This window comes from Pinus tabuliformis, chromosome 1_1 (assembly GCF_031772625.1).
Source record: "Pinus tabuliformis cultivar Carrire ecotype Pingquan chromosome 1_1, CPIR1, whole genome shotgun sequence".
In the NCBI taxonomy this organism is placed as follows: domain Eukaryota; kingdom Viridiplantae; phylum Streptophyta; class Pinopsida; order Pinales; family Pinaceae; genus Pinus; species Pinus tabuliformis.
Window position 1 is genome coordinate 959858519 of NC_142297.1, and position 26499 is coordinate 959885017.

Here is a 26499-nt window from a genome sequence, read left to right on the forward strand (position 1 = left end):
GGGAGGAGGAGGGGACAAGGGTGGGGCTATTTATTTTTTTAATTGTTTTTATTTATTTATTTATTTTTAATTGTTCTTTCTATTTATTTTTTTCAATTGTTTTTTTTTAAATGGTTTTTTTTTTAATTGTTTATTTTTAATTTTTTAATTTAAATTTAAGTTTTTTTTGTAAAAAAAAAAAAATAAATTAAATTAAATATTTTTAATTTTTTTTAATTTTAATTTTAATTTTAAATTTATTTTAGATATCATTTTGGGATTCAACTTCGTTAAGTAAGTCATTCACGTATGACCATTTCCATGAGAGGTAGTCGTAACTGACTAATTTCTCATGAATTTTGAATAGTTCACTTAGCACTCATTGCATTGGATGATACTCACAGGGGTGAAGAAGTGGGATTGAAACTAGTGAAATGAATCACATAGCGTCAATCATCACTTTCGAGGCTTGCACACGATAACCAAGACTTCCCTGGAGGTCACCCATCCCAGATCGCCTCTGGCTCAAGTGCGCTTAACTGTGGAGTTTTCTCCACAATCAAGCCCACTTAGCTTGCTACCCCATTTGCAAAACCTTAGCAAGTATTGTGCCTCATGAACCATTCCAATAGAAATCCCTTCACTCTTTTTTTTGAATTTAAGTATTAGGGGGTTTACGTAGTACATTATATTAGATGTCATTTTGGGATTCAACTGCATTAAGTAAGTCATTCATGTATGATCATTTCCATGAGAGGTAGTCGTAACTGACTAATTTCTCATGATTTTTGAATAATTCACTTAGCACTCATTGCATCGTGTGATGCTCACAGGGGTGAAGAAGTGGGATTGAAACTAGTGAAATGAATCACATAGCGTCAATCATCACTTCCGGGGCTTGCACCTGGTAACCAGGACTTCCCGGCAGGTCACCCATCCCAGATCGCCTCTCGCTCAAACGTGCTTAACTGCGGAGTTTTCCTCACAATCAAGCCCACTTAGCTTGCTACCCCATTTGCAAAACCTTAGCAAATATTGTGCCTCATGAACCATTCAAGTAGAGATCCCTTCACTCTTTTTGAATTTTAGTATTAGGGGGTTTACGCAGTGCATTATATTAGATCGGGGGATGCTCACAGAGGTGAAGAAGTGAGATTGAAACTAGTGAAACCCCCTAATACTTAAATTCAAAAAGAGTGAAGGGATTTCTACTTGAATGGTTCATGAGGAACAATACTTGCTAAGGTTTTGCAAATGGGGTAGCAAGCTAAGTGGGCTTGATTGTGGGGAAAACTCCACAGTTAAGCGCGCTTGAGCCAGAGGCGATCTGGAATGGGTGACCTCCCAGGAAGTCCTGGTTACCGAGTGCAAGCCCCAGAAGTGATGATTGACACTATGTGATTCATTTCACTAGTTTCAATTCCACTTCTTCACCCCTGTGAGCATCACCCGATGCAATGAGTGTTAAGTGAACTGTTCAAAAATCATGAGAAATTAGTAAGTTACGACTACCTCTCATGGAAATGGCCATACATGAATGACTTACTTAACGCAGTTGAATCCCAAAATGATATCTAATATAATGCACTACGTAAACCCCCTAATACTTAAATATAAATTTATTTTTTAATTGTTTTGAACTTTTTTGTTTTTATTTTTAATTTTAATTTTATTTTTTTATTTTATTTTATTTTTTTATAATTATTTAACATTTTTTTAAATGATGTTTTTATTTTTTAAATTTTTTTTTTAACTTAAAAAATGGTCTTTTTTAATTTTTGTTTATATTTTCTCATATACATATATATATTTCATTTTTACAAGTTAATTTTGATTTTTTTTTACATTTTTATGGTTTTTTTTTTATATTTTATGAAATTTAATTTGTTTTTTGTCATGAATTGTCCCCTTGCCACCCCTGGCTAGTTGGGCCTTGGGGTCGCTAGGGAATTTTTTTTAAGTTTTTTATTTTTTTAATGTTGTATTTTTTAATTTTTTTAATTTTTTTTTTTAACATGGTATGGTTAATTCTTTTTACATTTTATAGTTTTTTTAAGTCATTACTATATATTTTTTATATTTGATTTTTTTTCTCATGTTTTTTTTTAATGTTTTTTTACTTGTTATTATTTTTTATTTTTATTTATTTTCAATATTTAAATTTTTGTTTTCTTATGTATCTTTCACACACACACACACACACATATATATATATTTGTAGGGTATGTGTCGATGCTTGTCTAGCAACCCGATCCCATTATGTGCAATCTCATAGTTGATTTTAAATTTTTCGTTATAATGAATCGAGTCTACCTCACAATTTGTTAATTTCATGGTTGGTCTTTAAGTTTTCATTACAATGGGTTGAGCTCACTTACACTGCGTGTCAATTTGATAGTTCATCATTAAAAAAAAATTGCAATGTATCAAGTTGCGTTAGGTTAAGATTGCAAAATCGTTATACATTTAGCATTTTAAAAAAATGTTCTTGGTATAATAACTCTTTCATTCACGTGTTCATTTTTAAAGTTTTTTTAGTCATAAATTTTTTCCATAATGTCATGCTTAAAATATTTTGAAATTTTAAAATTGTTTTGTAGTCATAATCTTTGGTTTTAATTCCATCGCTGAAAAATTGTCAAGATTTTTAATGTTTTTTTAAGTCATGATATTTTATCTTTAATGTTATGGCTGAAAACAATTATAAATATTTTTCTTAGCACCATGCTTGAAAATTGTTGGAATTTTAAGGTTTTTCAAAAAAATGATATTTTAAATTTAATGTCATGCTTAAAAATCGTTGGAATTTTAAGGGTTTTCAAAGATGTGATATTTTATCGTTAATGTCATGCTTGAAAATCATTGGAAATTTAAAGTTTTTCAAAGTCACGATATTTTGGTTTTAACGTCATTACTAAAAAGTGTTGAAAATGTACCCTGCAAAAAAAACAAAACAAAAAACAAACAAAAAGGCAAACAAAAACAAACAAAATAACAAAAACAAAATAACAAAAACAAAAACAAAACAAAACAAAACAAAAAACAAAAAACAAAAAACAAAAACAAAACAAAACAAAAAAAAAACAAAAAACAAAACAAAACAAAACAAAACAAAATAAAACAAAAACAAAAACAAAACAAAAAACGTTATTCCAGCATCAACACTTTTCGACAAAATGGTTTTTATTGTTTGTTATTGTTATTTTTTAAAAATATTGAAAATTCACTCTGATTAAAAAAAAAACAAAAAACAAAAATCTTTATTCTGACATCAACACTTTTCGATTTCAAGGTGTTTTTTCATGTTTTTTTGGGATTTTTAGGCTCGAGTACCCGTTTTGAGGTAATAATTCTCGTTTGATCAGTAACTATGTTTAATCTGGTTTATATCCACATTCCTACAAAGAAGAGGACTAATTTAGAGCCCTCATCAGGGAAGGGCATTTTTCTTGCCTATAGTGAGGTCTCAAAGGCCTACAAGGTCTACATTCTAAGATAAAGGAGAGTTGTCATCAATTGGGATATCAGGTTTGAGGAGGGTAGGGCCTTTAGGAGATCTCATTGTACAAAGCGGATAGGGGTAGAGGATTACGAGCAAGAGGCTACTAAGTTTGAGTAGGGACCAACAACATCAGCAACAAGGACACAACCTGTATATATGGAGGAGGAGTAATACTTTCCTTCAAGCTCTACCAGGGGGAGGCTAATATGTTCTGAATAGATCTTGAGAGCTGATGGGAGCATGTGGAGGCACTTAGCTGCACTTTCAGGGAAAGTAGACCACTAGTAAGAATGTCTAGTTATTTTTCCTTACCAAACAACATTAGTGAGTCTGAGACTTCCACTTTTGAGGAGGCTACAAATGAGTAGGTTTGGAGGGATGCCATGGTGGAGGAGTATCACTCCATCATGAGGAATGATGTGTGGGACATAGTTCCTAGGATGGAGATAAATTCTATGTTCACTTCTCAATGAATCTTCAAGAACAAACATGTAACTGATGGTAGTGTCAAGAAGTACAAAGTGAGGTTCGTGGTGATATAATGGTGCTCTAATTCATTGATCTTAGAGGAGGATCATAGAAGAGTCTTCTTATTCAAATGAATTAGCTCTTTGAAACTTCTCAAAATTATTTTGGATTCATTGATGTCCCTTTTATTCGTTGATGTTCTTTTGCAACATATAACTAGTACACACACACAAGACTATATATACCAACATACTATCCTAGTATATTATTCTAGCATATGTATTCATACATATACCTAGTGCATATACCAACACATATATACATAAAATAGTATACATATAAAAGTATATATTTAATATCATGTATTAAATATTAAATTTACATAATATTAAATATACACTTTTATAATGTATGCTATTTTATGTATATATGTGTTGGTATATGCATTAGGTATATGTGTCAATACATATGCTAGAATAATATACTAGGATAATATGTTGGTATATATACTGTTGTGTTTGTGTGTACTAGTTATATGTTGCAAAAGAACATTAAGGAATAAAAGGGATATCAATGAATCCAAAAGAATTTTGAGAAGTTTAAAAGAGCTAATTAATTTGAATAAGAAGACTCTTCTATAATCCTCCTCAAAGATCAATAAATTAGAGCACCATTATATCACATTGCATGTCAACATTATGAATTTGTTGATTCAATAAAATCAAGGGATTTCTCTATTGGAAGCTGATAACATGGTTAGAAATTTGGAATTTAATATTTAGAAAGATAGTGTGTCATTATCCTCAAATAATCAAGTCAAGCATATTAGTCCATGCGCTCAATGGGATTGAGGATAGCTTCTATGAAGAGGATAGGATAAAATTTACACTTCAAATATTTACATTACAACATATAAAATTCTTTTGGATTTGAACTATCCTTCTTAAATATTTATTAGAGATACTTCATCCTGAAACAACATGTTCATATAAGATAATGAGTGTGATGACAATATCCAATATGAGTTTTTTTTCTTATCCCATAACCAAAGGTGTACTAATTTACACTTGTTTGCAATTACTTAGTAAATTTTCCACCCTCCATTTATCATTTTTTTTACACAATAGTTCCAATTGAGCTTACGATGAATATTGATTCTAAGACCTTTGCATGAAGGAACTTTCTTGAAACTATTATTGTCATATATGAAAGTGTCGTAAGTGATCTTATGGGATTTAACTATCATAACCTTTATTTTGTCTATGTTCATAGTCATACCCATATTAGAGAATAGGTCCTTTAGAATTCTTAGATGACTATTGAGGCCATATGGATTCCATGCCATAAGAACAATATCATCAGCATAAAGAAAAAGGTTGATGACTATACTAGCAAGATTGGGCTAGTAAAACTAGCTTCTTCCAACTAGCATTCTAGCTTTATCAATGTAAATACCAAAGAGAGTAGGGGATAGGTCCTTGGTTTTATTATTCATTTATTATATTGTGTTCATCAATCATTATACCTAAAATTTTGAAGCTTATAGAAGAAAGCTGAAATTACAGTGGGTAGTCAACATTGAATATATTTGAAGGTTATTTTCACTAGCCCAAAAGCCAACTTGAAACCTAAAGTAGTGAGGTTCTTTGCCTTTACAGAGTGCCTTGGCATACTTACCTAATCAAGAATGTCTTGATAAACAACACAATGACTTCATGAAGCATTGCTTGAGGGGCAAAGGATAAGAAAATCCCAATAATATAACATGATAATGAAAAAAGGAATTTAGCTTTTCTTTTTAACATAGTAAGTAATTGACTTCAAAAATAAGAATTTTGTGTTGAAATGTGGCAACAAGAATATTCCAATTTTAATTTGTCCTTGAATTAAAATTGTGAATTAAAATCGAATTTAGTCTTAACAGATACTTGGAAATAATTAATTAAGTTATTTTGACTTAATTAGTTGGAGAAATTCAAGTTAGAAGTATTTCTTAAGTCATGCAAGAGTTATCCCTTAAATTAAGGAGATAAGCCTTAAATTAAGGAGATAAGGTTGAGTTATATTTGAGTTGTAATTAGTTAACTCATTTGACTGAGTTAAGTCCAGTTAAATTAGTTCCAAACTATTTGAGGAAATAATAGAGAGTTAACAGTGAGTTGATGCATACATGCACTCAACTAGTGTACTCCAGTTAACTGAAGATTCCTTCATCAGAAACTCATGCATGTCTATTCTGAGAAAGACCCAGTTGAGATTAAAGACAAGGACAATGTACTATCAGTTGCATATGTTTTCTTATAAAGAAAACTCATGCATGCAGAAGGGATCATTCCTTGAGGATTGCACAGTTCTGACAATGTGTGAGATAAGGGGATCATCCACTTGGTAAATCGAGTTTTTCCACTTGGTTGAAGGAGATCATCCTAGAGGAACAGCGCAAGGAAATAGGAGCTTGGAGGGCAAAGAGGGAGGCTTGAGAGAAGCCAAGATTGCCTGTGAGCATATGTGAGGATTGTACTAAGAGCTAGCTAGCTATGAGAGCTAAGGCTTTGTATAATTCCTATGTATTTCAACCTTGTATGATAATACAGATAGTGGGGTTTTAGCTGAGGCTTTCCCCAAAGTATTTTCATGTGTATTGTGCATTGGTTCTTCTTCTTCTAGTTATATTGTTCAGCTCGATCTTTAAGCTTCCGCAAATTGATAGTAGAAGTAGGTTATAGTATTCTGCTTTGATTTATATTGCATTATCAGGTTAATCTACAGCCAGATTTTCTACATGGTCTTAAAGCGAGATTTGTAGAGAATTTGCAGAATTTCTGCATTTTGGTATTTTGGAAAGACAAAAGAGTGACTATTTGGAAAGACGAAAGCATGCAATAATTCTTGTTTTCATAGTGGCCCTTTTTTCAAATTGCTAAAAAGGTATAAAATATGACTTTGAAAAGCAAGTTGATATGGATCTTCAATTTTGTTGGGCTTGAATGATATAGGAGATTGCAACCAATTTGTTAGCCTACTAATAGCTTGTTATCCCTTATTTTTAAAGACAAAAGCATGCAACGACTCTTCTTTTCACAATGACCCATTTTTCAAATGGCTAGAAGAACCTAAAAAATATGACTTCGAAAAGCATGTTGATATGGCTCCTAAATCACTTTGGGATTTAGCCATATAGGGGATATTATCTAGGTTATTCGCTTATTAGTAGATTATTAACAAGTTAGCTTATTCTTTATCAAGATAGTTAGCATAGTTGTTGATTCGATCAACTATGATCAACCCTTATTTTATATTTTACTCTTATAACTATATAATTGATCTAAACGTAAAAGATGTGTGTTTATTGAGACAAATTTTCAAATCATTTTTTGGGCTCTTGGCATCTCTTTCCTGTATCTATTAGTAACATCACATGTTTCACTCTTAACATACATATCCCTCATTAGATCAAATTTACATCAACAAAGCCTAGTTCATGTACTGCATGATCTTGTGTGCTCCTAACTCTCCCATAATATACCTCCAAAGCTTTAGCCTTACTTACAAATTCCTTTTGCAAATATCCTCAAGGAGTACCTCATAGACAACTAGCTTTGTCATGCCATACAACACTATGCATCTTCTTAGCACATCTTTCTACATTCTCCCAACTCCAATGATCACATATTTAGTGAATATTTGTGTGTTAGTTTATCTATTTTAACACTTTATTGGAGATGTGATATGTTTTCATTTGAAAATGGTTCAATGGATGGTGCCAAAGTTGGTGTGTTGGAATTTTGGGCATTGAGAGAATAAGGAAAGGACTTTGGGGATTTCCCTGAAGTAGACAATCCTGATAAGAATTTTACGTGATATGCTAATTTGCATACAACATGGCAAGAGTTGTCATGTATCGATGATGTGGCAATATAACATGGTGACACATGAGCAAGGGATGCCACATGTACACCACATGGAAGTGGTATGAAGACCATGTGCCATTAAGAATTCAATCCTTAAGTGGGCATAACTTTGTGTCAAGAGCTCGGTTTTAGATAAAATTTATATCTCTTGACAACTAAAAGGAAATGCTAATGATGGATATGAGTTTTTAGGAATGTGGAGAAGAGAAAAATTATTATAACCCCATCTCCATAATTTAACATTGGAGGTCAGGTTTGGATACCCTACATCCTTAATCAGGGTTTATGGGGATGTGTATGTTACAACTAATTCTAGAAGTCTACATAAAAATAAGATATAAAAATAAATGAGAGTTGTTAGGGATGTATATATATTTATAGATTCATGGAGATATTATGGAGATAGTTATGCATTTAGTTGAGCTAATTATCTAATTATGTTATTGCTTTAATGGTCACCTATTATTATATAAAGGGACTTAATTGTACAATAAAAACACATGGGAATGGTTTATTAATATAATTTACCCTTTTAGGGATTTTGGAGCATATGTTCTCCAGTGTCCCTTGCTTTGCTTAATGTAGTTTGCATATAGGTGTGTTTAATTTATCATTGTGCATTATAATTCATTAAATATATGGAAAATTGTTAAAATGGTTTTGAGGTGTATCTTGTTATTATATAGGAGGATATTTTGGGATTCAGTCAAGCTTGAATACCCTTTGGGACAATGTAAACCTATAGTTAGCTCCCACTCTCAAACCCTCTCATAAGATTTGATTTTGACCCCATAGATTGGTGTCATGTATGCAAAGGGAGTGAGAGGAAGTAGGTTATGGATTGTCAAGAGAATCACTTGTCTATATTATGTTACAGTGAATTCACTATATTACATTTTTTATATGATAGGTTGTTATGAAATGCTTACATGGACATTCAATATAAGTGTTTGATGGGTAGAAATGATTGTGCACTCAAATCTTCATTAGAGGTGGTTGTGCTATAGTTACTAGTTAATAGATCAATTTTCAATAGGTTACATAATGAGCACTCTCATAATAAAAAATGATGAGATGTGGGCAATTATCATCTATTCAATAGAGATAATTTAAGAAGTTATTTTCTAATATTAACTCAAGAGATGGATATTTTTTTGTTTTGAATGGATTTGGATGATTGTTCAATAGTATTGTTTTGTAATTTATTTATAATCTTACACATATGAGATGCTAATGGGGTATTATGTTTATAATAGCTAAGGAAGCTAATTTAATGCTACATAATGTTATTGTATCTTGCAGAATGCATAAATGGATTTTAAAGGAAGAGGGAGGACATAACAACGGAGTTAGGGAGACTTAAGGGATTGTTGGCTTATTGGGGCCTGACCTAGGTCCAGAGTTGATTTAGCCAAACAAATCCGGTACTACTGGCCCTTTGAGTAACAGTCCGGAGAGCGCAGACTAAGGTCTCACCCGAAGTAGTATGGGAGGGTGCTAGAACCAGGTTTCTGCACCCTAGAGATGTCTGATGAGTTCAAGTGGTCTGCGGTTCGACCCTGCGCACACGTCGCTACGCGCACTTTCCCGTACCTTGCAGCCTGAGATGTTGCCTCCGCACATCCCTTCTCGGGGGCTGAACGCTGTTATTACCCAAGTCCTTACTAGTATTCTGATGTTAGCTGATTATTTTAGCCTACTTGTGTGTTTTAAGTTATACTTAACAACATAAATCATTCATACAGGTGCGCGCGGTAAATAAACAGTATATTTGCAATTTATATCAAACATTAACCCAAGAACAGATACACAAATTGGTAACAAAACTTCTCTTTAAAAATTAATTTCTTCCTCGGTTACAGACTCGACTCCGCCCTGCGCACTCAGCTGCAGACTACTAGGCCTCTGCGCACTCAGCTGTAGACTACTAGGCCTCTGCGCACTCAGCTGCAGAGCCTTCTCCTACTCTACGACCCAAAGACACACTAAGTCACTCGGACTCTTTCTTCTCTCTATTACTCTGTTTTACACTTAGAGCCTCGCTCTATTTATACAATTCCATGATTCGCAAACCATGGGTAGGTTGACATTACATTACAAGAATAGGGCGGACAACCCTGTGACTCTATCATACATTTCGCACTTCGTGCCCGCAATTTGCGAAGTCTTTACAATAATATCGGGTCAAAACTTGGGCTTTGAGCCCCAAAACATGCCTTGGAGGGATTCCATGTCCAATAGGGATGTATGTAGGATGATAAAAGGATGGTGTAAGGATAGAAGAGGACACAAAATGGATGATAAAAACACCTACATGATGAATGAGGATACAACTTGAATGTGAAAGGATGCAAAAAAAAATGTTAAAAAGACATGAGGAATACAAAAATCACACAAAAAACATATCGTTAGATGAAGAGGATACATGATAAGATATTGAGATGCTAGAAACATTAGAAAATAATGTAGAAAAAATGAATATATATATATATATATAGGATGCAAAAATAGAATGCAAATGAACTTATTATAATAATCATCATATAAAAATAAAAGATATAATACCATAACATCTAGGGACCTACACATGCCCTTTCAGCAAGCACAGGTGGGTTGAGGGGATTTGAACCTTGAACCTCCTTGCACATAACACTTCATTTTGTTGGCCATTTCCAATTGAGCTGCCCCCGGGAACTAAAATTTATTTTTACTATTAAATATATGAATTTTACAAAATATGATTTGATTAAGCTTAAATATATACACAATTTAGCATGTTTTTATATGTGTGGTATCCTTGATATGGTGTGCAGGGAACCACCAAGGAAGAAAGTTTTCGTCATGGTAATATATAAACCTATATTTACACAAAAATTAAAAGGATCATATGAAGTATAGCTACACATATTACTGGTTTGATATATGCTCCAATTTTTTATACTAGATATATGTACTCAATATTCTAAAAGAATTGTATATCATTGTTTTTTTTCAAATTAAATTATTTGAATTTAATACTACAATTATGGTAACTAAAATAAATTACTAATTAATTCATTATGTTTATACATATAATTATACATTAATGAATTATCTATGGATCACTAATATCATCTAATGATATATTCATTCTAATTTTGAATTTCAATATGAATTCACATAAAAATTTCCTAATTTTAGATATTATTTTGAAGTATGAAGAAACAAATTGAGATAAAATGTTTCAAGGAAAAGTTTGTAAGAAAATTCAAGGCATGCTTATTTACATTTATGGATGGAATTTTTAGTAGACCCGTCAATATAAAATAACATAAGGTGAATGTTATTTGATGCTTACTTACATTTATGGATGGAATTTTTCCTAAACCCATCTATCAAAAATAGGCTATATGGCACTAGGCAAATGCCCATCAACATAGACCACAATTGATTGAACTAACACCTTGCCCTTAAATTGTTTGGAATCATTTAGCCAAATTTCCAACTTTAACAACAATCAAATAAGTCAACCCCTTATACTTAAAATGTTTAGAAACATCCTATCATATTCTAAAACAATTAAATGAAAATAAAATTCACTCTCAACTTTAAAATTATTAAATATCTAAAAAACATTGTTTTTCTTTTAAACTAAAACTTAAACACCTTAAAATAAATTTAATTCTTTTATAAAATTAAATTTGTTTTATAAACTTTACGTCTATTAAAATTTAGATTTTTAAAAATAACTTAATTTTTTTTAAATTAATAATTTTAATGTTTAAAAGTATTTCTTTTAAATTGATGTGTTAATTTAAATTATCGCTAACAAAATGGAGATAGGTTATTCATATGTATGAAGGCATCTTATGCAACATCCTCTTTAAAATCATCTCGAAGATTATTGCTGAGAGAATGAAGCCGTTTCTTAACTCCTTCATCTCCAAAGAACAACATGCTTTTTTAAAACACAGGAATATCTTGGATGTTGTTGCCTCAACCCAAGAATGTCTTTTCTCGGTTTTATCCAAGAACACCGACGCTGCCATTCTGAAGATTGATTTGGAAAAAGCATATGATTGTGTGGACTAGGGTTTCCTCTGCATCCTCCTGGCAAAAATTGGGCTGAATCCTCAAGGTATTAATTGGGTGATGGCATGCGTAGAGAACGTTCAATATTCTGTCATTATTAATGGCTCCCCATCAGCTCCCTTCAAAGCGGAGAGAGGACTCCGTCAGGGGTGTCCTCTCTCTCCTCTCCTCTTTATTTTGGTTATGAGCACTCTCAGCTCGCAGATCAACAAAGTTGTTGCAGAGCATAGATATGCCCCGATTAAGATCTGCAAGAATATATTTCTGTCACACAATTTGTTTGTTGATGACATTCTAACTTTTGCCATGCTCTGTAAATCTAGTTGGACATGCCTTTCAGGTATCTTCCTCAAATTTCAATCAGCCACGGGTCTGCACATTAACAGAGCTAAATCCACCTTATATTACAACGGCACAAATCTAGAGTTGGCGCAATGGATTGCAACGCACTTTGGTGTCAATTTGGCATTAATCAATGATGGTTTTAAATACCTGGGCTTCTCTCTCAAACCAAAAGCGTATCGGTATCAGGACTGGGTTTGGCTAATCGACCGTTTTTACAGGAAGATTTCAAGATGGGAGTATATATTTTTATCTCTTGGAGGCAGATTAATTCTTGTCCAATCTGTTCTCTCCCAGCTGGCGGTTTATTGGGCTCACCTATTTCATCTGCCCGCTGCAATCATAAGGAAAATGGTCTCCTTATCGGCAAATTTTCTTTGGGGAGGTCGCTCTCATCAGTCAAAGATCCATCTCGTCAAGATGGATCACATTTCCAGGCCTAAACGATCAGGTGGTTGGGGCATCCTTCATATGCGGTCATTTGGCCGGGCTCTCTTATGCAACTCTCTTCGCAGGGGCGTTTTTGGTACCGGCACTTGGAGTGCTATTATTAAACAAAAATATTTGAAGGGTAGGCCTTTGGTATTCTGGTACAGGAACAAGACTCTCGGCTCCAAGAGGGGTTCCGCCATTTGGCTTGGGTTTAAAAGGGTGCAGGCACTCTTCTTTGATTTTCTCAGATGGCGTTTTCACACTGGCTCCAATATAATCATTGGTGTAGATGCCACTGTTCATGATCTGGAAAAAAGGCTATCTCCTCATATGATATCCTTTCTTCACACCCGGGGTTATTTCACTTGGGACAAATTGATATTATCTTGGTCATCCTCCTTGCCGATTTGGAAGAGTGCGCAGGATCTTGGGCTTCCTCCTTCGCTGCAACAGCCTTGGGAGATGGCCACAAAGTTTTTTGCAGACAAGGGAATTGTTCAGATAGGTGATGCTGATGTATTGATATGGACCAAGCCGAATTCAACTCTGCCCATTCGGGTCTCTGATTTATACGTTGCTGCCTTGTCCAATCTCCAACAGCGGCTTTCTCCAATCTTCCCTTACAAATTTTGGAAAGCCCATTGCCCGCTCAAGGCCATTTTATTCTCCTGGCCGCTATTTTCTGATCGTAACCTCTCATGGGAGGTTCTTCAGCGGAAGGGATGGTCGGGTCCAAGCAGATGTGTTATGTGTCGACAAGCGCTGGAAACGAACGCCCACATGTTTTTCCAGTGCCCAGGAACTGCTCAAATCTGGTATGAACTTTCATTATCTCATGGTTTTGCTCTGCAGGTCTTCGCTTCTGTGCAGGAGGGTTACAAGTGGTGGTCAGCTCAATGTCAAGAGTGGCAATCTTTATTTATCATTACCTGTTGGTGTCTCTGGAAGTGGAGAAATGCATGCATTTTTCAGGATTCCAAAGAACCAATCCTCTCCTCTCTCATTCACATATTGGCGATGCTAAATCCATCATGTTGATGTCTCTGTTCTTTATATGTCTTTTCCTTCTTCAAGTTTTCATGTCTTTGCACAGGTTTTCCCTCTATATTGGCCATGGGTTTTTGGCTCTGTTTTGTTCCTGGCCATTTTTATATCTCAGGTTCCTCCTCAATGCGCAATGTTTGATCGGGTTTAGACTCTCGGCTCCAGGATTGCAATGGCTCTGTAATTTATTGTATGCTCCATGCTTATTTTCTGTCTTTATCATCTCGTTGTATCGTCATATGGATTTCCTTTTGGTCTTATTCGGCCCCTATGCCTCTTCATGGCCTGTACATTTCCTCTGGAATGTTATTGGACAGACATCACCTGCTATTGAGGCTCAAATTAGCATACGCCTGCTATATTGGCTCATATGTACATCCTTATATTTTCTCAATATAAATATGCTGATTTTCACTTTGAAAAAAAAAAAATGTATGAAGGCATAATAAAAATAAATGCTAAATTTGATTTAACTTTAATATCCCATTTTGGAAAAGTAAACTCAGGTCCAAAACTGTAAAACCTGGCGTTACTTTTAAAGTTGCACAGCAAGTTGTTTTCAAGTAGATTTGTGAAGTCCACCTAATTTTAAGAGACACCTTCGGCCTGAAAATTGTCATGTCAACACTCGGTGTTGAGTTTGAAAAGTACAGTTTAGTGTTTGGATGCGGGAGCAATGCAAACTGCTTTGAACAATTCTCTTCCCGCCAAATCTTGTGGCCATTTCTTCTTACTTTTAAAATAAAAACGTTTAAAATTTATTTTCATGGTGGAAGGAATTCAGAAAAAGGTTTTAAATAGACCTGCTTGAACCGCTTAACATTCCTTTTAATCAAGAACCTAATGGGTTGTGCAACCTTTCCAAAAGCCTTCCCACCATAATATGCAATTCAAACAAGGTAGATGGAAACACCTTGAAAAGAAAATAGAGTTGTTTATAGTTCGATTTTTGGAGTTTCTGGTGCCTGAATTTAGTGGAAAAAATTGAGGTAAAATCTTGATTGGTGATATTTAAACTAGTTTTTTCACTATATATATGGATTCAGCACTATGAAAAACCCCTATGGCACTTTTATTGTGCAGGGATTACCCATCAATCTTCAATCTTATGATTTCAATGAATTCCTACCAGATTTTAGAAAAATTAAACCGGAAAAATCCACTAGTAGATTACCCATCAACGTTATGATTTCAATGAATTCCAGCCAGATTTTAGAAAAATCAAATCGGAAAAATACACTCGAAATCTACCGAAAAAGCTTCCAAAAAGTAGCACTAAAGACAATGGAGTTGTCTATGGTGACTTTTTGGAGTTTCCCTGCCAAATCTGGTGGAAAAAATTGAGGTAAAATTTTGATTTGTGTTATTTAAACTAGTTTTTTTACTGTATATATGGATTCAGCACCATGAAAAACCCCTAGGGAACTTCTATTGTGCAAGGTTTACCCATCAATCTTCTGACTTCAATGAATTCTGGCCAGATTTTAGAAAAATTAAACCGGAAAAATTCACTGGAAATCTATCGGAAAAGCTTCCAGAAGTCGCACTAAAGACAACTCCAAAGAAAATGGAGTTGTCTATAGTGCGACTTTTTGGAGTTTCTGGTGAATCCAGTGGGAAAAATTGAGGTAAAATCTTGATTTGTGTTATTTAAACTAGTTTTTTTACTGTATATATGGATTCAGCACCATGAATCGTCACCATGAAAAACCCCTAGGGCACTTCTATTGTGCAGGATTTACCCATCAATCTTCTAACTTCAATGAATTCCGACCAGATTTTAGAAAAATTAAACCGGAAAAAATCCACTGGAAATCTACCGGAAAAGCTTCCAAATAGTCACACTAAAGACAACTCCAAAGAAAATGGAGTTGTCTATAGTGCAACTTTTTGGAGTTTCCGGTGCCAGAATCCGGTGAAAAAAATTGAGGTAAAATCTTGATTTGTGTTATTTAAACTAGTTTTTTTAACTGTATATATGGATTATGCACCATGAAAAACCCCTAGGGCACTTCTATTGTGGAAGATTTACCCATCAATCTTCTGACTTCAATGAATTCCGGCCAGATTTTAGAAAATTTAAACAGGAAAAATCCACTGGAAATCTACCGGAAAAGCTTTCAAAAAGTCGTACTAAAGACAACTCCAAAGAAAAGGAGTTGCCTATAGTGCTATTTTTTAGGGTTTCCAGTGCCGGAATCTGGTGGAAAAAAATGAGGTAAAATCTTGATTTGTGTTTATTGAACTAGTTTTTTGACTGTATATATGGATTCAGCACCATGAAAAACCCCTAGGCCACTTCTATTATGCAGGATTTACCCATCAATATTGTGACTTCAATGAATTCCGGCCAGATTTTAGAAAAATTAAACCGGAAAAATCCACTGGAAATCTACTGGAAAAGCTTCCAAAAAGTCGCACTAAAGACAACTCCAAAGAAAAGGAGTTGTCTATAGTGCGACTTTTTGGAGTTTTCCAGTGCCGGAATTTGGTGGAAAAAATTGAGGTAAAATCTTGATTTTTGTTATTTAAACTAGTATTTTTACTGTATATATGGATTCAGCACCATGAAAAACCCCTAGGGCACTTCTATTGTGCAGGATTTACCCATCAATATTGTGACTTCAATGAATTCCGGCCAGATTTTAGAAAAATTAAACCGAAAAAATCCACTGGAAATCTACCGGAAAAGATTCCAAAAAGTCGCACTAAAGACAACTCCAAAGAAAAGGAGTTGTCTATAGTGCGACTTTTTGGAGTTTCCAGTGCTGGAATCAGGTCGAAAAAATTGAGGTAAAATCTTGATTTGTGTTATTTAAACTAGTTTTTTTTACTGTATATATGGATTCAGCACCATGAAAAACCCCTAGGGCACTTCTATTGTGCAGGATTTACCCATCAATATTGTGATTTCAATGAATTCCGGCCAGATTTTAGAAAAATTAAATGGAAAAATCCACTAGAAATCTACCGGAAAAGCTTCCAAAAAGTCCACTAAAATGGAGTTGTCTATAGTACAACTTTTTGGAGTTTCCGTGCCGGAATCCGGTGGAAAAAATTGAGGTAAAATCTTGATTTGTGTTAATTAAACTAGTTTTTTCACTGTATATATGGATTCAACACCATGAAAAACCCCTAGGGCACTTCTATTGTGCAGGATTTACCCATCAATCTTGTGATTTCAATGAATTCAAGCCAGATTTTAGAAAAATTAAACCGGAAAAATCCATTGGAAATCTACCGAAAAAGCTTCCAAAAAGACGCACTAAACACAACTCCAAAGAAAATGGAGTTGTCTATAGTGCGACTTTTTGGAGTTTCCGGTACCAGAATTCGGTGGAAAAAATTGAGGTAAAATCTTGATTTGTGTTATTTAAACTAGTTTTTTGACTGTATATATGGATTCAGCGCCATGAAAAACTCCTAGGGCACTTCTATTGTGTAGAATTTACTCATCAATCTTGTGATTTCAATGAAAACTCCTAGGGCACTTTTATTGTGCAGAATTTACTCATCAATCTTGTGATTTCAATGAATTCCGGCCAGATTTTAGAAAAATTAAACCGGAAAAATCCACTATAAATATATCTGAAAAACTTCCAAAACTCACGCATAGCATGGTCCGAGGGGACTTTTGTGAAGTTGAAAGTTAATATTACAATTACAGAACCGAAACCATTTATCGTTCAAATAAATTTTGAACATTTCCAATTTTTTTTTAAGGTAAAGTCAAAAGTGCCCAGAATGGTGAATTACAAAAAAGAAAAATGGATAAACCTAGCGGAGATACAGCGGCACGCAAGTACCTATAAAAACATAGAAACAAGGAAATCTTACTAAATCACTAAAAAACCATGACTTTGGACAGCCCCCTCTGAAAAGAGTTCAAAATGCATCTACCATGGCAAAAGAGATAGAGCACGCTTAGATAAAGAGTCAACCTCAAAATTCTATTCTCTTAAGACATGTTGGAAGGATATCGACGTGAAGAGAGACTTTAATCCCTGGATCCTCTGCATCTAGTTGAAAAGGGAAGGAACTTGTAGGGCATTTCGATCTTGTATCCATTTGATTGTAGAGAGAGAATCCCCAACAACTAAGAGGTTATCGACACTGAGCCATTGTGCAACCTGTAAGGCACCCCATAATGCAAGCATTCATGCCCTGTAGTTGTCCCCAAAGCCTGTAAACCACCTGAATCGATAGGGGACCCTTAGATTAATGTGGAGAGAGACTCCACAACCACAACGACCTCCAGCTGAGGCCCCATCGAAGAAGCAAATCGGAAAAGAGTTGGACAGATCAATAAAATAAATTGTCCTGGAGGATTCCTTGGGGCTCCAAGGACCAATTTCTTGAAAGTAGGCAACAATACAAAGAGAAGAAAGTTTGACCTCAGGGGGAATTCCTTCAAAAATATATTCATTCCTGGAACGCCAAATGCCCCAAAAAATGTATAGAGGGAGAGCCCTGTATGCTTTAGAATGGCATTCCCAAGAGCTAATCCATGTTGTGATTGAGTGGTGTCCACCAACCTAAATCCCCAAGAGAGAGCAAACCTCATTACAGATGTCCCGAGCAAAAGGGCAAAGAATGAATAAGTGTAAACAATCCTCCATGTCAGATTTGCAGAGAACACAACATCCAGGCCCCACCATTCCTTTCTTCATAAGGGAATCCCAAGTTAAAATGTGGTTGTAGATTATAAGCCAAGTGAAACATAAGAGTTTTAGGGGTATTTTCGCACATATTGTCTGGATAGCGCGACAACGCTCAGACCGGGGACTGTCACCCTAATCCCCAATCTCTCCATTTAAGCCGTCTCCCAAGGCTAAGGGGGGTAGACCCTATGGGATAAAGGAAGACCAACTATAGACTAGTTGGGTTGGAAGACAGAGCAAGGCAATTTAGCACCTGATTGATTTTAGAAATTAATGTACCAGTGCCTTATGGAGTTAATGATTAAATTAGTATTTATTAAATGTTGCAGAAATATGAACCTTGTAAAACAATCATTTATCATCAAATATCCCAAGCAATACAACGCTTTAATAATGAACTAGCAATTAAATTTCTAAAAATTGAATGCTTTAAACAACCATACAATTTAAATGCTAACCAATTACCACTTTCATATAGCTAACTTTTAAATAAACATTTAAGTGCATTTAACTATAGAGAAGTGGAACATAGATACCACAAGAGACACCAAAAAATGAATTTTCAATTTTTTAGTTAAGCTTTTTCAAACAAAAAAATAATAATAATTTTTATATTTTTTAAACAAAACTAAACTAAGCAAAAAACTAAAGTAAATAAAACTTAAAATTATTAAAACTAAACTAAACTAAATGAAATTCAAAATTATCAAATAAATCTAAAAAAAATCAAAGCAAAATATGAACCCATTAAAATCTAAAATTTAAAACTTTTTATGATTTTTTAATTTTTAATTTTTTATGATTTTAAAATTCTAAATAGAAGAACTAAAATCTAATGCTAACTTTATAAAATTTAAAAAAAAAAAAAAAAAAAAAAAAAAAAAAAATCGATTTTTATTTTTTTTATTTTGGGTTTTTGAGTCTTTTAATAAAAAGATGGAAACAAAAATTAAAAAAAAAAAAAAAGATCAAAACAAAGTCTAAAATCATAACCCTAACTCCTAACGTAAGCCAACAGTCGTACATAAATAAAAGAAGAAATCGAAAGCGTTTTATTATTTGTCTTTTGCAGGTTGGCTAGGCGACTTGGATGGTGAGTGAGAGGAGTTATGCTCGACGACAGAGACAACAATAAAAAAAATTCGAAGTGTGTGTGCATACAGGTCTGAGGGAGTCCAACGGTGGCAGCATGAAGGAGATGGATGAGGATTCGAAACTGCATTTGATAGTTCACTTGCAGGTTTGCGTGGAGAGCGAGGCTGGACAGCGTAATGGGGTTGCAGTTCTGGAACCGGCAGCGTGGGATGGCCAGCGTGCAGGTTTAGGAGCGTATCATGGAGATCCACAGGAAGATTTGCAGCGGGGATGGTGAGAATGGACGCGGCAAAACGACGCTGCAGCGAGGGGAGGGTGGACACAGCCGTAGAGGAAGCACGCTGGAAGGGATAGCAGCAGTGAAGAGGGCAAATTGATATGGACGCGCAGAGGGCTAGGGCTGAGGAATGGCAGCGAATAGAATGCAATGTGAGGAATGTTGAGATCACGCAGAGAGGAGAGCTGAGAGATAGCATGGATCTGGCAGAACGTTGGAGCAGAGGACGCAAGGCAAGGCCGTAGCCCCCTAAAAAAATTTCGAAATTTCTCTGTAATAAAAAATGGCACCTGTAGACAACAATTCTATTGAAACCGATCAGAAAACTAATGGCCGGAAAACCGTTTTCAAATTTACCAAGACTCTTAAAATTTTGAATCAGCTGCTTCAGATTGTCTGATGAAAAACCCTGCAAAATTTTCCAGATGTGAAGTAAATATTCCTGCCAGAACTGAACCTGAGGCCAGATCTTACCCTCTAGGGCCTAGATCTGGCTTCAAACAAAAAAAGTTTTCTTCTAACCTGCAACCTGCAAAAACCAAACACCCAGGAATAATATGTGCAAGAAACAAAACCTAAAACCCTAAACCGGCTAAATAATTACAGTATTCACAATTTAAAGGCTCTAAATAGTCAAATTTTCCAGTATGCCACAAAAATATTTTCAGAATTTTAAATTTAATGTGAGGTGCTTCAGAAAACCCTTCATGCATCTGCAACAAAAATTCTAATGATAAGCCCGGGATTAAAACTGGCTGGGCTCTTTCAGAAAACGCAATCCGGGAGTTGGCTGGTTCAGCCGAGAACTTCCCCTAACGCTCGGTAAACTCAAAATTAAAGATATCCTGCACAGCTTAAATCAACCATTAACATAGAGGGAGAAAACAACAGTGAAATTCAGATCAAATGGAGATACCTGCCATTATATTCAGAAATTAAACTATCATTCAAACCCCAGAGATCAGACAAGATACTTGTGCCTAAATCAATCTTCATCAAGCTATCATCAATGGCTGAAACTAAATTATGCAGAAAAATAAAACATCTTACAGCACTTCCAGAAGAGTAACACCAGCAAGATTTCAACCCCAAAGTCTTTCTTTATTCCACAAAAATTTACTACAAGAGAGCTTTCTTTAGCACACGACTCTCAGATCGAATGATCTGAAATGACCCCTGACACCTTATTTAAAGGAAAATTTCCCAACGGCGAGTTTGAGTGATCCATGTCAAAATGAACTCGACCGTCGATGAGGCTCAAAATCCCTTTTAATCTCATCCGTCGAAATTTTTAAATGCATTTTAATATATTAAAAAATTAAATTTTGCATTTATTTCCTCAAAAATTTGACTTATTATTATTTTATTATTTTATTTTATTTTTCAAATTTTTTATTTATTTTTTAATTTATTTTATTTTATTTTATTTTATTTTATTTTTTAGTTTTTAATTATTATTTTTTAATTTATTTATTTATTTTAATTTTTATTATTTTTATTGGATCTTCGAACTTCGCCTTTGGGAAAAAATACCTAGGACCTAGGACTTATGAGAGGATAAAACATTTTCTAACCCTCAAGACACTTTACATCATGAATTTTACAATTTTACATCTCAAGGGGGAAAACCCATTTGACATAGACCCTCATAGACCACCTAGTCTTGCGACAAATATAGTCTTACAGATCAAGCAATTTGTAATAACCTAACCAAATAGTTAGAATTATCTCCAAATTACTTTTACAAAGACTCGAAGCACACTAGGATTCCCCTAAGATTCTATTGACAAAATCCATTCCAACTTTGGGGTTAGGCTGAAGGAAAACTCTGCCGATCATTTATCGGTGAGACAAAAAAACCTTCCGGAATGTAGATTGTCACTAGAAAATTAGGTTTGCCTAGGCAGTTTAAATACATGACTCAGATCTACTAAGATTATTTACAATTTGCACATGCAGACTGGGTTTACAACATAAAATGATTGGGTCGACGATGACTGTCGAATGGCACGGACATGTCGATTAAGCGTTATCCCTTTTGGGTAGTTGACACGTAGTGGTCAACATCTAGCTCTACTTGGGGACACGTTGCTGCACTATAGGAATGTGAGAATCCAGAATCTGCATCCATGCAACACACAACAAAATATAAGTAGCGTCCATCCAAAAAATCGTCATAGAACATTAAGCACAGGAAAGATATAAGCTCTTCATTTATTAACTATCTAGTAACATGAAAAATAAATCTAATCCTAAAACAGAAATGAAAATGCTGAAAAAACAAGGAGTAAGGTTAGAAATACAGAGGATGCCCCATGGCATCAGATGTGTTCAATATAGTGCATACTGAGAATTTTCTTGCTTTCAAGCAAATCTGTCGGCTGCTTGTCAGATGTGCCATGTCCAATTCTGCATACTGTAGGACTTTTCCCTATCCGAAAATCAAGCTGCTCGCGGCCGTCTGATGCATCAAATCTTTTCTCATTTTCTTTCTCTTACACTTTTTCTTCGTGGAAGGCTGTATGGAACATTCTGCTTCAAAACTCTTAGATGAAGTATGTAAGATATGCGTGACATGTCTTTCTTCATTCTACATCTGCCCTTTATCGTTTTTAATTTTATCTAGATCACCTTCAATTAGCCACCTTTCAATCGAACCAATGACCTCCTCATAATAAGATGAAACTTGTTGCAGCAAATAAGGAGACTTCTGATCTGTCGATGTTTCCTGGTTTCTTTCATCCTCTGACCGCTGTTGAAATTTTTGAACCTGTATTTTAATGGTATCCATCTGACTAGAGTGTTCAAGCTTCATAGCATTAATTTCACTGGCATGGTCTTCTTCCATATCTTTATTACTTTATCGTTCTTCTCTTTTATGGTCATCAAGCAATGCTGCATAGAGTTTATCTCTTTCTCATGATTTTCTTGCATGGTAGCCAACTGATTATTATGATCAAATTCCATGATCATCATATTTTCCTCTAAGCCTGATAACTTTCTTTGCATAAAATTAATTTCCCTGTCAAGATTAGCTTTCATGGTCTCAATTTCCTTAGCATGCTGACTTTGCATGTCGGCTATGTGATCAGAGTGTTTAATTTTCATGATTTCCATCTCCTTATCACGTTTTTCCAAATGGGTGCATAAAGTTCTCACATCATTGGCGTAATTAGTTTGATTGACCTCCATATTTTTTACCAGCCGCATTAGTTCTTCTATAATTTGCTTTTGATTTTCCTTTTCATTGTCGACACTGATTTTTTACCAGCCGCATTAGTTCTTCTATAATTTGCTTTTGTTTTTCTGCTATCATGGATTTGGTCTGTAATGGTACAAGTGGATAGCACATTCTGATATGAAGAATTGTCTTGAAATCTTTCATCGATAGCTGGACCTTTCATAAGATTACTTTCATTCTGTTGCACAATTTTAGGGGCACAAGGCGAGCTATCTAGATAACCATATCTATCTTTAAAAGCATTGACAATGTCTTGTAAAGAAGTGAAAGAATCTTCAGGACAATTATTAAACCAATTCAAAGCATCACCCTCTAAAGAAAGGACAAATAGACGCATTTTGACATCTTCATGATTATATTGAGGAAGTCTACAATATATGATCATTATATGAGTAAACTTGCTTAAATGCTTTCTAACAGCGATTGAATCACCATCTGAGAACAAAGGTAATTTAGAAATGGCCACTTGTGGAACATCATGGAGATCATCAGTTAAATGACATGGGTTAAACGAATAATCCATGATGAATAACGAGGGACCAAATGGATGATAGAAAGAGATCTCTGCTCAAGAAAATCAAGAGATGAAAGAAGTGGAGTCGCCACTTGAACAATGAATCTAATTCTAGGATCCAAAAAGCAACAAACAAGCAGATATGAGGGAGGCTTCTTGTCTGGGAAAAATGAAAAGAAATGGAGTCGCCACCCAAACAAGAAACGAACTGAAGAGTAGGTGTTAAAGGTACGATTAAACGATATGACGAAAGATAAGGTGATGAAAAGATCAAATGACACCAAAGAATGTTGGCCGTTTGACAGGCTAATGAATGGCAGAAAAGATGAGATGATGCCAAAAAATGTTGTCGTTGCCGGTTCAAATGAAAAGATGAGAAATGAGAAGAAAGATGAGGAAATGTCATTGAAACATCAAGAATAATGTCCCCGGAAACGGCGCCAAAAAATGTTGTCACACAGATTGTCTGGGCAACGCGACAACGCTCAGACCGGGGGCTGTCACCTTGATCCCCGATCTCTCCATTTAAGCCGTCTCCCGAGGCTAAGGGGGGTAGACCCTATGGGATAAAGGAAGACCAACTGTGGACCAGTTGGGTTGGGAGACACAGCAAGGAAATTTAGCACCTGATTGATTTTAGAAATTAATGTACCAGTGCCTTATGGAGTTAATGATTAAATGATTATTTATTAAATGTTGCAGAAATATGAACCTTGTAAAACAATCATTTATCATCAAATATCCCAAGCAATACAATGCTTTAATAATGATCCAGCAATTAAATTTCTAAAGATTGAATGCTTTAAACAACCATACAATTTAAATGCTAACCAATTACCACTTTCATATAGCTAACTTTTAAATAAACATTTAAGTGCATTTAACTATAGAGAAGTGGAACATAGATACCACAAAAGACACCAAAAAATGAATTTTCAATTTTTAGTTAAGCTTTTTCAAATATATATATATATATATATATATATATATATATATATATATTATATTTTTTAAATAAAATTAAACTAAGCAAAAAACTAAAGTAAATGAAACTTAAAATTATTAAAACTACACTAAACTAAATGAAATTCAAAATTATCAAATAAATCTATAAAAAAAATCAAAGCAAAATATGAACCCACTAAAATCTAAAACTTTTTATGATTTTTTAATTTTTAATTTTTTATGATTTTGAAATTCTAAATAGAATAACTAAAATATAATGCTAACTTTATAAAATTCAAAAAAAAAAAATCGATTTTTTTTTTAGTGTTTTAGAGTCTTTTAATAAAAAGATGGGAAACAAAAATTATAAAAAAAAAGATCAAAACAAAGTCTAAAATCATAACCCTAACTCCTAACGTAAGCCAATAGCCGTACATAAATAAAAGAAGAAATCAAAAGCGTTAGGAGCATATCATGGAGATCCACAGGAAGATTTGCAGTGGGGATGGTGAGAATAGACGCGGCAAAACGACATTGCAGCGAGGGAGGGTGGACACAGCCATAGAGGAAGCACGCTGGAAGGGATAGCAGAAGTGAAGAGGGCAGATTGATATGGACGCACAGAGGGCTAGGGCTGAGGAATGGTAGCAAATAGAATGCAATGTGAGGAATGTTGAGATCACGCAAAGAGGAGAGCTAAGATATAGCATGGATCTGGCAGAACGCTTGAGCAAAGGACGCAAGGCAAGGCCGCAACCCCCTAAAAAAAATTTGAAATTTCTCTGTAACCAAAAATGACACATGTAGACAACAAATCTGAAGAAACCGATCAAAAAACTAATGGCTGGAAAACCCTTTTCAAATTTACCAAGACTCTTAAAATTTTGAATCAGCTGCTTCAGATTGTCTGATGAAAAACCTCGCAAAATTTTCAAGATGTGAAGTAAATATTCCTGCCAAAACTGAACCTGAAGACAGATCTTACCCTCTAGGGCCTAGATCTGGCTTCAGACAACAAAAGTTTTCTTCTAACCTGCAACTTGCAAAAACCAAACACCTAGGAATAATATGTGCAAGAAACAAAACCTAAAACCCTAAAACCGGCTAAATAATTATAGTATTCATAGTTTAAAATCTCTAAATAGTCAGATTTGCCTGTATGCCACAGAAATATTTTCAAAATTTTAATTTTAATGTGAGGTGCTTTAGAAAACCCTTCATGCATCTGCAACAAAAATTCTAATGATAAGCTCGGGATTAAAACTAGTTGGGCTCTTTCAGAAAACGCAATCCGTGAATTGGCTGGTTCAGCTGAAAACTTACCCTAATGCCCGATAAACTCAAAATTAAGGATATCCTGCACAACTTAAATCAACCATTAACATAGAGGGAGAAAACAACAGTGAAATTCAGATCAAATGGAGATACCTGCCATTATATTCAGAAATTAAACTATCATTCAAACCCCAGAGATCAAACAAGATACCTGTGCCTAAATCAATCTTCATCAAGCTATCATCAATGGCTGAAACTAAATTATGCAGAAAAATAAAACATCTTACAGCACTTCCAGAAGAGTAACACTAGCAAGATTTCAACCCCAAAGTCTTTCTTTATTGCACAAAAAATGACTACAAGAGAGCTTTCTTTAGCACACGACTCTCAGATCGAATGATCTGAAATGACCCCTGACACCCTATTTAAAGGAAAATTTCCCAATGACTAGTTCGAGTGATCCATGTCAAAATGATCTTGACCGTTGATGAGGACCAAAATCCCTTTTAATCTCATCCGTCGAAATTTTTAAATGCATTTTAATATATTAAAAATTTAAATTTTGCATTTATTTCCTCAAAATTTTGACTTATTATTATTTTATTTTATTTTTCAATTTTTTTATTTATTTTTTAATTTATTTTTTTATTTTATTTTATTTTATTTTTATTTTTTTAATTATTATTTGTTAATTTATTTATTTATTTTAATTTTTATTATTTTTTGTTATTTTTATTGGATC